The sequence below is a fragment of the Triticum aestivum genome, chromosome 2A (genome assembly GCF_018294505.1).
Source record: "Triticum aestivum cultivar Chinese Spring chromosome 2A, IWGSC CS RefSeq v2.1, whole genome shotgun sequence".
Lineage (NCBI taxonomy): Eukaryota > Viridiplantae > Streptophyta > Magnoliopsida > Poales > Poaceae > Triticum > Triticum aestivum.
Window position 1 is genome coordinate 382,483,138 of NC_057797.1, and position 16,059 is coordinate 382,499,196.

Consider the following 16,059-nt stretch of genomic DNA (forward strand, 5'->3'; position numbering starts at 1 on the left):
CGAGCAGGAAGAAGAAGGAAAAGCTTATAAAGTTCAGCGCCCTGATTATTATATTTCTGAAGTCCTGACTCCGTCAAAGCAGAGATATCCGCACTATCAGAAGCTTGTCTATGGGATTTACATGACCACGAAGAAGGTTGCACACTATTTCTCTGATCACTCTGTTACAGTCGTCAGCGACGCTCCATTGTCAGAGATTCTGCACAACAGAGATGCAACTGGTCGAGTGGCAAAATGGGCAATTGAACTCCTTCCCTTGGATATCAAGCTTGAGGCAAAGAAAGCTATCAAGTCCCAAGCAATAGCAGATTTCCTCGCCGAGTGGATCGAACAACAACTGCCGACTCAAGTTCACTCGGAGCACTGGACCATGTTCTTTGACGGATCCAAAATGCTGAATGGTTCTGGTGCTGGGGTAGTACTGGTATCCCCCCGAGGAGACAGGCTCAGATACGTCCTCTAGATTCACTTTGATTCCTCCAACAACGAAGCAGAATATGAAGCACTCCTGTATGGGTTGCGCAAGGCCATTTAACTCGATGTCCGTCGCCTCATGGTCTATGGCGACTTAGATTTTGTAGTCAATCAAGTGATGAAGGAGTGGGACGTCAGAAGCCCAGCCATGACTGGTTACTGCAACGCGGTGAGGGAGCTGGAAAAGAAGTTTGAGGGGTTAGAGCTCCATCACATACCCCGACTGAAAAATCAAGCAACCGATGACTTGGCAAAGATAGGTTCCAAGAGAGAAGCCATTCCCAGCAATGTGTTTTTGGAGCATATTCACAAGCCGACAGTTCAGGAAGATGCTTTTACTAAAGAGCCTCCATAGCCTAAGAGCGCCACAGACCCGACTGAAGTCGAGGTCCCAGTCGTGGTCGACCTGATCATGGAGGTTCTGGCCATTACTCCCGACTGGACAGTGCCCTACATTGTGTACATACTCAGGAAAGAACTCCCAGAGGATGAGGAAGAGGCTCAACAGATCGTCCGTCGATCCAAGGCCTTTACTGTGATAAGAGGACAACTGTTCAGGGAAAGCGTGACTGGAGTCGGTCAGAAATGCATAACACCAGAAGAAGGTCGAATGATCGTCAATGACATCCACTCGGGGACCTATGGTCACCATGCGTCCTCTCGGACCATCGTGGCTAAAGCATACCGAGCTGGATTTTATTGGCCACGAGAAAACGAAATGGCGAAAGATATAGTCGACAGATGTGAAGGCTGCCAGTTTTACTCCGACTTGTCTCACAAGCCAGCGTTAGCCCTGAAGACCATCCCCCTCATCTGGCCCTTTGCTGTTTGGGGACTGGATATGGTTGGACCACTGAGAACTGGTAGGAGCGGCTTCACTCATGTGCTCGTTGCAGTTGACAAGTTTACCAAATGGATCGAAGCTAAACCTATCAAGAACCTTGAGGGCAACACTGCTGTCAGTTTTATCAAAGAATTAACATTTAGATATGGAGTTCCACACAGCATCATCACGGACAACGGGTCGAACTTCGATTCTGATGAGTTTAGAGCTTTCTGCGCTTCTCAAGGCACACGAGTCGACTATGCTTCAGTCGCTCACCCGCAGTCGAACGGACAAGCAGAAAGAGCTAATGGCCTAATTCTCAAATGGCTGAAACCCCGACTAATGCTGATCTCAAACACGCAGCAAGCGCTTGGGTTGATGAACTTCCGTCAGTTCTGTGGGGTTTAAGGACAACTCCTAATCGGTCGACCAGACGAACTACGTTCTTTTTAGTCTATGGAGCCGAAGCTGTTCTGCCAAGTGACCTACTCCACAACGCACCCCGAGTCGAGCTCTTCTCCGAAGAGGAAGCAGAACAGGCCCGGCAAGATTCAGTTGATCTCTTAGAGGAGGAAAGAGAGATGGCCTTGATCCGGTCGACCATTTATCAGCAAGACTTGCGTCGATTCCATGCCAGAAATGTGAGGGGTCGAGCCTTTCAAGAAGGAGACCTGGTTCTTTGAGTGGATAAACAGAAACCACACAAGATTGCCCCGACTTGGGAAGGCACCTTCATCATCATCAAAGTTCTCCACAATGTAGCATACCATCTTTATAGTGTTGAGCATCAGAAAGACGAGCCACGGGCTTGGAACGCGGAGCTGCTCCGCCCCTTTTATACTTAAGCACTCGTTCGAATAAAACGTAATAAGAAACACCTTTGTAATTTGTTTATCAAAGACAAGAGCTTACAGTCCTCTCATACTATTGCTATTGTTCTTATTTACTTCTGAAATCCCCCAGTGGGTGGGCTTAGTCGCGAATCCGTTTCGCCTAAGTTCGAAAGAAAATCCTACCGAGTGGAGAGCAATCCTCCCACTCGAGGGCTTAGCTGCAGTCCAGCACTCGCCTAAGTTCTCTCACTCGGAGGCTTAGCTGCAGTCCAGTACTCGCATAGGTTTGTAAAATCCTACCGAGTGGAGAGCAATCCTCCCACTCGGGGGCTTAGCTGCAGTCCAGCACTCGCCTAAGTTTTCTCACTCAGAGGCTTAACTGCAGTCCAATACTCGCCTAAGTTTGAAAAAATCCTACCGAGTGGAGAGCAATCCTCCCACTCGGGAGCTTAGCTGTAGTCCAGTACTCGCCTAAGTTCTCTCACTCAGAGGCTTAGCTGTAGTCCAATACTCGCCTAAGTTTGAAAAAATCCTACCGAGTGGAGAGCAATCCTCCCACTCGGGGGCTTAGCTGCAGTCCAGTACTCGCCTAAGTTCTCTCACTCAGAGGCTTAGCTGCAGTCCAATACTCGCCTAAGTTCTCTCACTCAAAGACTTAGCTGCAGTCCAATACTCGCCTATGTTCAAAAAAATCATACCGAGTGGAGAGCAATCATCCCACTCGGGGGCTTGGCTGCAGTCCAGTACTCGCCCAAGTTCAAAAAAATCCTACTGCGTGGAGAGCAATCCTCCCACTCGGAGGCTTAGCTGCAGTCCAGTAGTCGCCTAAGTTTGAAACATATCCCTATCCGCAAGGACGGCGAGGTGCAGGTCGACTGCAACCTTCTCCTTCGGAACTACGGCACAAGTACAACGTACGCTCCATCCCCATCCGCAAGGATGACGAGGTGCAGGTCGACTGCAACCTTCTCCTTCGGAGCTACGGCACAAGTACAATGTACGCTCCATCCCCATCAGCAAGGACGACAAGGTGTAGGTCGACTGGAACCTTCTCCTTCGGAGCTACGGCACAAGTACAACGTGCGCTCCATCCATATCCGCAAGGACGACGAGGTGCAGGTCGACTGCAACCTTCTCCCTTGGAGCTACGACACAAGTACAACATGCGCCCCATCCCTATCCACAAGGATGATGAAGCGCAGGACGACTGGAGCCACAATTTCAGAGCTGCATCTCCAGCGCAAAGACTATTCCGAGCAGTGAACAAAGTCCATTCGAAGGCAAAACGCAAGCACATTCGGAGATAAACCAAATTCGGATAAATCCTAGAGTTCCAAGCAGCAAATCAAAAGTATTCGGGCATCAAGCCCGAAGGAGTTTAACGGTTACATCAATCACTCGGCATTCCGAGGCAAATTTAAAGCAGATTCAAGTCTCATAAGTTGTTCACTCAGAAGGAGGAGGGCTGGCAGGCTCCACGAATGAGTCCAGGTCGATCCCATCAGCAATCCGAGTAGCGGCAGCAATGAAAGTCTCCATGAAGGACTGGAAGTCATGCTTTTTGGTGTTAGCGACTTTGATCGCAGCCAGCTTGTCTTCACGGGCCTCCTTGCAATGGACTCGCACCAAGGACAGTGCCACGTCAGCACCACACCGGGCGGAGGACTTCTTCCATTCTTGCACTCGGTCAGGGATCTAGTTCAGTCGAGCCATCAGGGATTCCATGTCATTTTGAAGCGTCGCCCTCGGCCAAAATGATGAGTCGATTCGGGAGACTACCTCCTTCAGACGCACGAGGTAGCTTGTGGCGCTGGCGATATGGGACTCCAGGCGGAGCACGTTCATTGTGGTTTCGTCGCAAACTGGAGAAGCGATAGGGTCCAGACCCGTCTCGACCTTTCCCGTTTCCTCGTCGAAGTCTTGGCAGAATTCTGCAGCCAAAAATTAGTGAATCGACCGAGCAGGATCCGATCGCAAGCATCAACGCAGTCGGTTTAAAACAAATACCTTCCAGCATGAGATAGAGCTTCTTGGCAAGAGTCCTCAGATAAGCTTCCGTGTTGTTCCTATTGCGGATCGCAGACTCCAGCTTTTCATTCAGGGCAACCTTGTCCTTCTTCAGACTAGTCACTTCATGGTTAGCTTCATTGAGGCAAGATTTCAGTTTGTTCACCTCCCCTTCCAGCGTTCTGACTGAAGCAAGCTTCTGGTCTGCAAGGGCAGTTTTATCTTCGGCTACTTTTTGCGCGGCGGCGAGGTCCGAGTCCTTCTCTAGAGCCAACTTCATTTTCTCTGCAAAAGAAGCAATTGAATCAAACAAGAGATCAAGGAAATATATTGAAAGTCAGTTGACAACCAGTTACCTTCCATACCAGCAGCTTCATCTTGAGCTTTCTTCAGATTCTGCTGGGCCAATTCCAAGTCGAGGTTGAGTTGCCTCTGCTTCTCCTCAAGTTCAGCAAACTTGGAAATAAGAGTACAAGACTTATGCAGAAGGCAAAAGACGGGTCAGTTGATAAGATCAAAGGTTGTTTACTTCCGAGTGAATAAAACCTAAAGAAGTTCTCTTAGACCCCAGCCCACTGCACGCAGTCGACTGCGGTCTCGGGGGCTACACCCAGCGGGTGCACTTAGCGTGCCCCCGCTGATTAAGACCCAACTCGACCGATCCACCCGGACCAAGTAAAAAAAGTTGTTCAGACCACAGTCGACTGCCAGCAGTCGACTGCGGTCTCGGGGACTACACCCAGTGGGTGCACTTGGTGTGCCCCCACCGGTTCAGATCCTACTCGACTGGTCCGCCTGAGTCGAGTGGAAGAAGAAGGAAAAGAAAGGAAGGTAGAACTCAGACCCCAGTCGAATGCCAACAGTCGACCGCGGTCTCGAGGACTACACCCAGTGGGTGCACTTAGCATGCCCCCACCGGTTCAGATCCCACTCGCCCAGACCGAGTGGAAGAGTGCAACTACCAAAGACAACAAAACACCCAGTGGGTGAAAGGAAGGAGATTGTGTAGAAGAAAAAATTTCGGGTAGCATATCCTCATAGAACAAGAGCAGTTGGAAAGTCTACTTACCTGGACGTTGGCCCGAAGAGCAGCACTGGCGTCGTAGGCAGCCTGGCTATTCTCATGCACCGTCTTCACCCGCTCCATCATCACGTCAGCCTGTCGAATGGCTTCCGCAGCCGCTTCCGACTGGTTGTCCGGGATGGGGTAGCTGGTGAAAAAGAGAGCAGACGAACCAGGTGTGGCAGTTTGGAGCTCTGTGGCGTGGAATTGGATGACTAAAGGAATCACCGGTGCAGTCGACGGTGCGGGATGCTCACTTGACAAGGGTGCAGCGAAGGCTACAGAGGCCCTGGCCGTGTCTTCAGGTTGACGGACGGGCGGTGTTGTTGTTGGCCCTTGCCGAGACATCTTACCAGCTGCTACCTTCTTGCTCTTCCTGGGCTTAAGAGCCACATCTTCATCGTCATCTGGAAGATCGATGACATTGGGTGGAGCTGCAAGACATATCATTCGACCCCAAGTGAACCACTAGAATGCAATCGAATAAGGAATCAAGAACAAGATCATAAGAGTTTCTACCTGGGTTAGAGGTAACCGCGTCTTCCATCTCCTCGTCTCGGTACTGGAGAGAAGAGGTTCCTGACGTAGTAGCACTGCAAAGACCCACATCCAGTCGGTTACGTTCTGTTATTCGAGTCGATGAAAATAACAAGTCAGATGATTACCCGGAGATAGTAGGGACAGTCACTTTGATCCTGGAAAAAGCCTTTGGCAGCTTGGAGGAGGTGGCTTTCGGTGCTTTCGGCGCTGGAGGCGGCACAACTTTGGGCTGCTTCGGAGCCTTCTCAGTCGGTGTTGGGGAAGACGTCCTGGGACGCTTCGAAGACTGCCCAATCGGCGCGGCCACCAGGCCAGGAGCGCTCGCCGGGTCGTGAGCGTGTTTGGATCTCCTCTCCCTGCGAGGAGGCGAGTCAACCTCTTCGTCATCAGTCGATTCATCGCGCTCCTCGTCCTCCTCGGCATCCGAGTACCCTTCGCCGCTCTCGCCCCCGCTCGCTCCTTCCTCGACGTCTTGTTCCTGCACTCCATTTGGCATTGAGTACATGTTGATGAGGGCCTGAAAAGACAACGATCAAAAGAAATTCAGTCGACCATCAACAAGGTGTCACACAGTGAAGCGGAAAGATATTTGATAAAACAGAACCATACCTGCTCCGGCTGATGCGAGTGGTCGAATGGAATCACCCTTCTAGACCCCCGAGGGTTGTCTTTGTTGCTGGTGATCCCCATCAGTAACTTCTCCAAGGTGTCCTCGCTGACGTCCTCCGGGTGGATCCGAGTGGAATCCTCGAGCCCAGAGTACATCCACATCGGATGATCACGTGCCTGAAGCGGTTGGATGCGTCGACCGAGAAAGACCTCCAGTAGGTCCATCCCGGTCACCCCATCACGGATGAGTTGGACGACCTGCTCGACCAGCACCTTGACATGCGCCTTCTCTTCTGGAACCACCTTCAGGGGGCGGGCTTCTCCACTCGAGCCAAAGAAAAGGGAGGAAGTCAAGTCGACTAACCCGGGGTCGGCTGGTCCTTGCAATAAAACCAAGTCGACTGCCAGCCCCGGACCGAGTCGGGAAGGATCATTGCTGGGAAGGTACTCTTGCTCCTAATATGGATCCCCAGGCCCCCGCACATCTGGATCAGTTGCGTCCTCTCATCACTCGGATTGGCCTTTTTGACCGACTGGGAGCGGCAGGTGAAGATGTGTTTGAAAAGACCCCAGTGCGGTCGACAGGCCAAGAAATTTTCACACATTGAAACGGAAGCGGCCAGATAAACTATGGTGTTTGGAGTGAAATGGTAGAGCTGAGCCCCAAAGAAGTTGAAAAAGCCCCGGAAGAAAGGATGGGGAGGCAATGAGAATCCGCGATCTACGTGGGTGGCGAGGAGAATGCACTCACCCTCCCTTGGCTGTGGCTCGGTCTCGTTCCTCAGGAGCCCTGCCGACTTGTGGGGGATCAGTCCCCCCTCCACCAGGTCGTCGAGGTCGTCCTGGGTGATCGTCGAGCGGATCTAGTCGCCCTGGATCTAGCCCGGCGACAGGCCAGATCTCGACGAGGATGCGCCCCGGCTGGTCCGCTTGCCCTTCGCCTTCGCGGTCGCCTTCTTCGCACGCTCCAGCGCCATCGTCTTCTCTTTTCCCACGGCGGCGGATCGAGTTTGAGCGAGGGTCCGGCGACGAGAGCAGATGCGAGCGTGGCGGAGAGGTCGGAGGAAGAAGAGAAGAGAATGGGAGCGCACGGAGCAGAGGCATGTTCCGGCGCCTTTTATAAGGTCATTCTCCGAGTGACTGACTGGTCGACCCAGACGATCTAAAGAAATCCCGCAATAGTCTCGTGCGCAGTACGTGGCGAAAAAGGTGGCGCGGAGATCGAGGAGTCTTGCCTAATCCGTCCCGATTACCACGGTTTCGACCGTTCAGCGCGCTTCCCCAAAATTCGAATCCCGTGAAATCCGCGGAGAGCAGAGCAACTTGCCAGACTGAAAACGTCCTCTACATTATCATTCGGAGTTTTACCGTGAAACTTCACTCAACAAAAACCAAGAATGGAGCAAGGTGACTGAAAAAGGAGTCGACGTCGTCTCCTCAGTTCATTGTTACAGAACAAGATATGCTCATAGCACAAAGAATGAGTCGGAAGTGTTCCCCAACTCCTTCCTCACTCAAACCCTGATCCATTCGGGGGCTAATGATGAAGCTATGCTCCCAGGGTAGGGTCATGGATCTGTCCAACATACCCTCCCCAAGGACATCTGTACAAAGAATTAGAAGCAGTCGAAGAGAAACCATCATCCACTCGACCATGAAGATGTGTTCACTCGACCACCTTGAAGACACTCGACCCCCAGAAGATGAGAAGCCCTTCACTCCGCAACAGTCGGGGTTTAAACCATAGCTTTATGGACATTTATAGCACTTTACTTCGGACGTTACCAGTAACGCTCCTCCTTTATGAACATTGAACCCTGTGTAATGGAGGAGAGCTGGGGTCCTGGCGCACTCTGTATAAGCCACCCCCTCCTCTAGGACAAGGGTTCGCATCTTTTGTAAACACACACACACACACACACACACACACATATAATTCAGTCGACCGCCTCAGGGCATCGAGACGTAGGGCTGTTACTTCCTCCGAGAAGGGCCTGAACTCGTAAAACTCGTGTGTACAACTACTCCATAGCTAGGATCTTGCCTCCTCATACCTACCCCCCATTCTACTGTCAGTCTTAGATCCACGACACAACCTACTACATGTCTACTTGCAAAAGCTTCAGAAGGCTGGCTAGGGCATCGACGACTTGGTCATGCTGGGATGAGGAACTTGCACACGCTCGCAAAGAAAAAGCATGTCATTGGCATCGAGGGTGTCAAAATTCTCAAGGACCATTTGTGTGGAGCTTGTGAAGCTGGAAAGATGACCAAGGCCAAGCATCCCTCAAAGACCATCATGACTACCACTCGTCCATTTGAATTGCTTCACATGGATCTTTTTGGCCCTACTCACTATTGAAAGTGCGTTAAGTCGACTAGAGGGGGTGAATAGGCGATTTTTATGAATTCTTCATTGAGGAATTTCAGGGTGAGGAAATTCCTAAAAGAAAAACTACTTGCAGCAGAATAAGTACTTAGATGCAAACATAACAGTACATAAGCATGGTCATCATGATGAAATGAAAACAAGCACAGAGTACAGAAAGCGTAAACACGGGATAAACAGGACAAAGACAAATAGACTAAAGAAATTGAACTGAGGAAATTGAGAAAATCTTCAGTCAAAGTCTTCGAACAGATATGAAAAAGCACACAACACAGAAATGAGGAAATGGAAGGGTTGAGGAAATAAAACAAGTTAGCTCGGTGAAGATAATGATTTGGTAGACCAGTTCCAACAATTGTGACAGTTGTACGTCTAGTTAGGGCGGCTAGATATTCAAACCTGAGGACACACAATCCCGGACACCCGGTCCTGAAGACGCAGTTCAGGACACTTAGTCCTCACCGTATTCCCCTTGAGCTAAGGTCACACAGACCTCGCCCAATCACTCATGGTAAGTCTTCAGGTGACTTCCAAACCTTCACAAAGTCAGTCACTTGGCGATCCACAATTTCCTCTTGGATGCTCTAGACCATGACGCCTAACCATCTAGAAGATGCACAGTCTTCAAAGGTAACAAGCGTCGGATCCACGCAGGATCAATCTCTTCAGTGATGCTCAATCACTTTGGGTTTGTAGGTGTTTGGGTTTGGGTTTTCCTCACTTGATGATTTTTGCTCAAAGTCCTCGGAGGATGGGATGCTCTCAAATGACAAGTGTATGTTTATCTCGGAGCAGCCAACCAGCTAATGGTTGTAGGGGGCTATTTATAGCCTAGGGAGCAGCCTGACATGATAAGACATAAATGCCCTCCAATGATATAACCGTTAGGTGGGAAGATATTTTGGGACAGCTAACGCGTCGCACAGCAACGGTCGGAAATTTGACTATCAAATTCCTGAGGGCTATCATGTTCCTCACTTGTAGGCAATCCGCACTGGCGAATTCCTAACTCCTCATTCAGAACAAATTCCTCAGAGACCAGAACAACTCCGTCTCTGTCACTAAAGAAATTGACTGAACTGCATGAGATTTCCAATGGCTTCACTCGAAAGGATTGGTAGGTGTGGGATTTTGAGTTGATCATCGCTTGGAAAGTTTTCCTTAGCATTTCCTTGACCCCCTTTAATAGTACAATGTTTCCTATGACTCAATAAGGAGAAAAAGAAACTACGAATATAAAAGTCTTCACACTTCATGTTCCTCGAATGAATACCAAGTCTTCACGGTCACACCAATTTCTTCACTTTCAAACTCTTCAGAAAGTCTTCAGAAATCCAAAGTCTTCAGTCGAATTACTTCATTTTTAGGGGTCGACTTTCTCTCTAAGTATCAAACTCCTCATAGACTTATAGACGCGTGTACACTCACAGACGCATCAGTCCCTTAACCTATAAGTCTTCAATACACCAAAATCACTAAGGGGCACTAGATGCACTTACAATCTCCCCCTTTTTTGTGATTGATGACAATATAGGTTAAGTTTTCAACGGGGATAAACATATGAAGTGTCAATACTGATATTCAGGAATTTGATCGCAAGATATAGAAGAACTCCCCCTGAAGATGTGCATAGTGAGGATTTTACTTTTGAAGCGATGCACACTTGAAGACTAGAATCATGGAGATCTCCCCCTATATATTGTAATTCATACACGCATTTAACATATAATATGAAGAATTTGAAATGCATGATGAAATATGGTGACTGATGTAATTCAGCATGCGTGCATTAACATATATGAGGAATAAGCATGCAGAAGAACACAGCAAAAGTATCAGACCACCATCAGGTTTTAAGTTTACAACTCGATCCAGCAAAGTCTTCAAAAGAACGAGAGATGTATCTTAGCAAGAAAACACCCATATAAGTAGACACGCTTCAAGACTAACTCAAATTTCTGCCCCTTTGTCATCAATGACCAAAAGGGTCGAAAAATGAGGACTAACGCCCCTGAAGAATATCATCACTGAGTCGATGAAGGAACGCCAGCTTTGTTGGGTTCGGTTGTTAAGGTAAGGCCTGCCGCAGTGTCGTCCAAATCTTCATGCTCATCAGTTGCGCATGATGAAGAATATGAGCTGGAAACCAAGGAAGGAACTTTGGTTTTCTTGAATTTCTTCGCTGGTGGCTGAGACCAGTCAAAGTCCTGCTTGAGACCCATTTGCTTTAGATCTTCACCATACAGATGTGAAAGCACATCCCAGGTGCGACCGAAGACTTCATGGAGGTAGTAATGGTTTTTCTTCACTGCACTGGGTGTAGCAGTCATGTTGTGAAGAATAGAACCAAACTGACGCTTAACCCATTTGTGGTTGCGATCGACCTTCTGGTGAAGACCGAGGAGAAGCTCATGATCAGTCATCACCCGTGGAGCTGTGCTTTGAGGATTTTGCTTTGAAGCCTTTGTGACAGAGTCATGAGTGGCAGAGTCATCACTGGTGGAGTAGGATGCAGCTTTGCAGAACAGACCATCCAATAGAGGAATGCATTCATCAATAATAGCAGTAGCCTTGCCCTTTTCACCAGATGAGGAAAATGTCCATTTGAGGACTTCTATTGGGGGCAGCTAACTGACCCGATTCTAATAATCAGCCTTGTACTTGAGTGAAGAGCTTGTTCTGAGAAATCTCATAATCCAGGGAGCATAAGGCTTCAACTCAAACGGAGAGAGTGCAACATTTGCTAGAGTCCTCATGAAGAAATCATGGTAGTTGATTGGAATGCCATGTATGATATTGAACAGCAGATTCTTCATGGTGCCAACAACTTCTTGATCATTCGAGCCGTGGCCTTTTATTGGACTCAATGTCTTTGACAGAATGCGATAGACAGTTCTAGGCGCAAACAGCAATTCCTTCACGAGGAATTTGGTCCTTGGGGCTTGACCAAGCTTCAGCAGCTTCATCAACACTTGCATGTAGTGAGCACTAAGTTCAGGTTCATGGTAGATACAACGTGCACCTTAAAGGGGAGGATTGACAAGCAGGGCATGAAGCAATTCAGAGGCCGGTGCTTTGAAGTGAGTATTCTCTGTCATCCAGTCCAATACCCGAGAGTTCACATCAGAAGCATCTCCTGTGATGTGCAGCGTTGCATAGAACTGAGGAATTAGCTCTTCATTCCAATCAACAATATTCGTGCAAAAGTTGAGCAGTCCAGCATCATGAAGAACACTGAGACTGGTGTGAAGCAAGGCAGTGATTCCATGTCCACGTGAGGAATATTCTCATGGTCGAAGACTTTGTCTTTGTTGAAAAGTAGTGAAGAATAGAAGTTGGCTTGGCTGGCAGTCCAGAAACGCTTCCTTCTAAGACGAGCAGAGTCATAGGGGTTGTAGTCCATGAAGAATACGTGCTCGTGGAACAAGTCATCAGCCTTGAATTTTTGCTTCTTTGAGAAAGGATCCTTTGGCTTGGGCTGAGGAGTGTCAGTCAATTGCATCACAACCTCAGGAATCGCAATCTCACGATCCATAGGCTGAGGAATTCCAGTTTCTTCTTCAGTGGCAGCCTGGGTTTTCAATTCTTCAGCAGAAATTTCATCAGCACTAGTGGCTGGAATCTCTTCATGAATAGATGGAGTGGGGTGTGGTTCTTCAGATCCCATTTGAACTTCAGTAGTCACTGGGGACTGACGAATTTGTTGTAGAGTGAACAAAGGAGAATTAGGGTGCTAACTTTCCCAAAAGTCATCATTCATCACTGGTGTTGTGCTCCCAATGTCCACATCCTCATCTTCATCACTCATTTCCTCAACGTCGGCCTCTTCAGCAGTGAACTGAGGCGTGGGACATGAGACAACTGGGGTTGAAGGGATTGCATCCACTTCAATTTCTTCATCCAACTGCTCTGAAGAAGCAGCAGAAGGAATATCTTCATCGGATCCGCTTGGGATCACGTATTCTTCATAAAAAGGAATGAGTTCCTTTGATGGCATGCTTGAGACTGGAATAGCATCAATCGGATTCTCAAAAGATATGGTCAATTTCTTCATCTTCTTCGGAGCTGAAGATTCTGATGAAGTTGATGCTTCCCTTTTCTTCACAGCTGCACGCTCCACAGCCTTGGTCTTCTTCGCTTTTGATGCAGAAGGAAGAATTGGACTTGGTGTAGGTGCAGGAGGAGCAGAGAAAATTGGTTCAGTTTCTTCAGGCACAACTGATGCAGTTGCCCTGGCATGATCAGTTTCTTCAGGCACAGTGGTTGCAGCATCAGCTGTCTTGACAATTTCTTCGGGCGCAACACTAGTGGTTGCCCTGGCAGTTTCATCAGCGGCTGAATGCAGTCATGAGCCCTGGTACTAGCATTTTCTTCAGCAACCTGATTGTCATCAGCGATGCTGGCATTTTCTTCAGTAGGCTGAGCAGATGCTTCAGCCTGAGGAATTTCAATGTGCGTTTGAGTAGCAACATTGGAGGTGAATGTCTTTGCCAATTTCACAAATCTGACTTTGGCTCCCTTCCAGTCAGCATGGTAGGCATCAAATTCATCACTGAGGTTTTTGATTTCAGCTTGAACAGTCACAAGTTCATCAGTTGTCACGTTGACAACGTTCTTCTTCAGATAGTGCTCTTTCTTGTACTGCACTTTCTTCAGCTGCCTGGCCTTTTCAAACTTCCATTTTTCTTCGTCAATGAAGGCAGTCAACACATGACTTTGACCAGGAGTGAGGTTCATCTCAGGCAGAGGTGTGTTCGGGTCCTTGTGCCACAAGTTGATGATGTCGAGGATTAGCTTTGGATCCAGCATCAATGGCACATCACTGCCTTTGGCTCTAGCGGCCTTGTGTTGCCTGTCTCTGATGATTTCAGTGAGTTCTTCATCATCAGCTTCGTTGTTATCGGACGGTACTTGGAAGGCGACCTACTTCTTGTGAGGACTTGGTCATGAACCTCATCCAGCAATGGCCTTTGTCTTCAGCAAGGTGGGGCCAGTTGAAGAATGCGGAGGAGCAGAAAAACTTGTAGAGACTCCTGAGGCAATAGAGATGCATGTTGTCCTTTGGCACGAGGCGAGATGCATGCCCATGTGTTGAGGATTTGGAAGGAGCTGGTGCAGCATGAGGAATTGGCTGTGAGGGCTTTGCAGAACTTGGCCGTGAGGGCATTGAAGTTGAAGCATTGGGCTTGTGAGCAGGCTTCTTGGGCATAGCCTTTTTAGGCTTGCTAGCAGAGGCCTCAGCAGTGGCAGTAGCAGAATCTTCATTAAATTTCTTCACTGCTTCTTTTGCCATTTTGGCTAGCTTCACTTGCTGTTTTGCCCATTCATCAGGATAGTCCTCACCGCGCTTGAGGCTAGTGGGATCAGCATCTTGGCCAGGTGCCAATGTAGGTCTTGGGCAAGGAGGGTGAAGAGCGAAATTCTTCATGTACTTTGGAGAGACATACCTGTACTCCCTCCATTCCCATGCCCATCTCCTCTCAATTTTCTGGATGTGTACTTTGTGCTCATTCTTGGTTTCCTCGAGGGGTGTGCAATATCCAACATAGATATCTTCAGGGATTTCAAATGCAGTGTTGACATCCAGTCACTTACCTCCTTTTGAGGTTTCTTGCCATTTGCCATTTTCTTCAACTAAGGGTTTTGAACTATTGAGTTCTCTGAAGAGGTATGCAACTTTTCTTCGAGGAACGCTGCCAATGAGTTAAGTTGATGAGAACCTAGAGATTCAGCAGCGGACATGTGTACCTATGAATAGAGTATAGGTGCGAAGAATTTGGAGAGGTCATATGCATTCTCAGAAGTTGTTGCAAAAATAACAAGTTCGAGGAATTTGACCGGATGAGTCATGAGGAATTTCACAAAGCGTTCTTTGACTTAGGTTCCAGAGTTGTGCAGATTTGAAATCCACACAATTGAGGAATCCTAAAGAAAATGTTGCTTAGGGAAACAGACCAAGAACAGATGATGCGAGAGGTGTTTAGTGTGTGAAGATTTGAAGAATAAACACCTTTTAAAGATTTTGTAGAAAACATGAGAATCAACAAGAGTAGATTTAGAAGCTCGTCAGTTCGGATCTTCCATGCCCTAACTTGGAGAGGAAGACAGCTACGGCGGCAGCGGAGTGAAGAAATCCGCAGTCGGCGCGAGTACGATGGTGACGAGGTTGAGGCAGTGAAGCTCTTCCTCACCGGCGATGATGGAAGTAGCAGCGGCGCTAGGGTTTGAGAGCTCGAGCGAGGGAGTGAGGTCGAGCGGAGTAAAACTGAAGTGAGGAAGGGAGGGGGTATTTATAGTCGATGTGAAAAACTTCTCGCCCGTGGAAATTGGACGAACGTGCCCCTGACCCTTCTCATTCGCGTGACATGTGTCAGCCATGTACTAAGAGGTGACGATCGTGGGTAAATAGGATAATATATCACGAAAAGTGGAACGGTTTGAGCGACAAAAGCCGAAAATTCAGATAAGATAAATTTAAAGTTTCGTTCGCAAATGCTTCGGCTGACAAGGACACAGTGAAGATTTTGAACGATTTTCAAATAGAATGCACATGAAGAATTTGTGAATAGACTGGGTTGAGTTTAGCATAGAGGGCGAAGGGTCCGATCACATTCACTTAGCAAAAAAAGGAACTTGAAGAAATAGCAATAAGTGAATGTTGTAGAGGACATAAACTCATATATATTGCCAATGAAGAACAACAACGGAAAGAGTGAAGACATTGCAAAGTTGAAGGAAAAAGAACAACTGAGGAATTTCAACAATGAAGAAAGACTCAATTGAAGATTTTCAACTTTTGTTGGTGGCGTGACCCACCGTATAAGAATGATGATTTCAGACACTGCGTACAATTATCGTAGGGCTCTGAGAATCAAATTCTTTGTTAATTTCATTACACTTAGAGGGTTAGTCTTCATTGATTGAAGAAAAACCTTACTTCGTGTGTTGCACATCTAAGTCATCAATTTTGCATAAGTGTTAGGATGTGTGTCCTTTTCAAAGGACATTCGAAGATTCTAGGATATTTAGCTCACACCTCAACATGCTAAATCTCTTCTCATCCAATGGCTTTGTGAAGATATCGGCTAGCTGTTCTTCAGTCTTCACATGCTCAATTGAGATGTCGCCCTTCAACACATGATCACGAAGAAAATGATGACGAATATGAATGTGCTTTGTCTTTGACTGCTGGACATGGTTATGAGCAATCTTGATGGCACTCTCATTGTCACAGTAGAGAGGCACATTCTTCATGTTGACGTTGTAGTACTTGAGGGGTTGCATCATCCATAGCAATTGAGCACAGCAAGAACCAGCA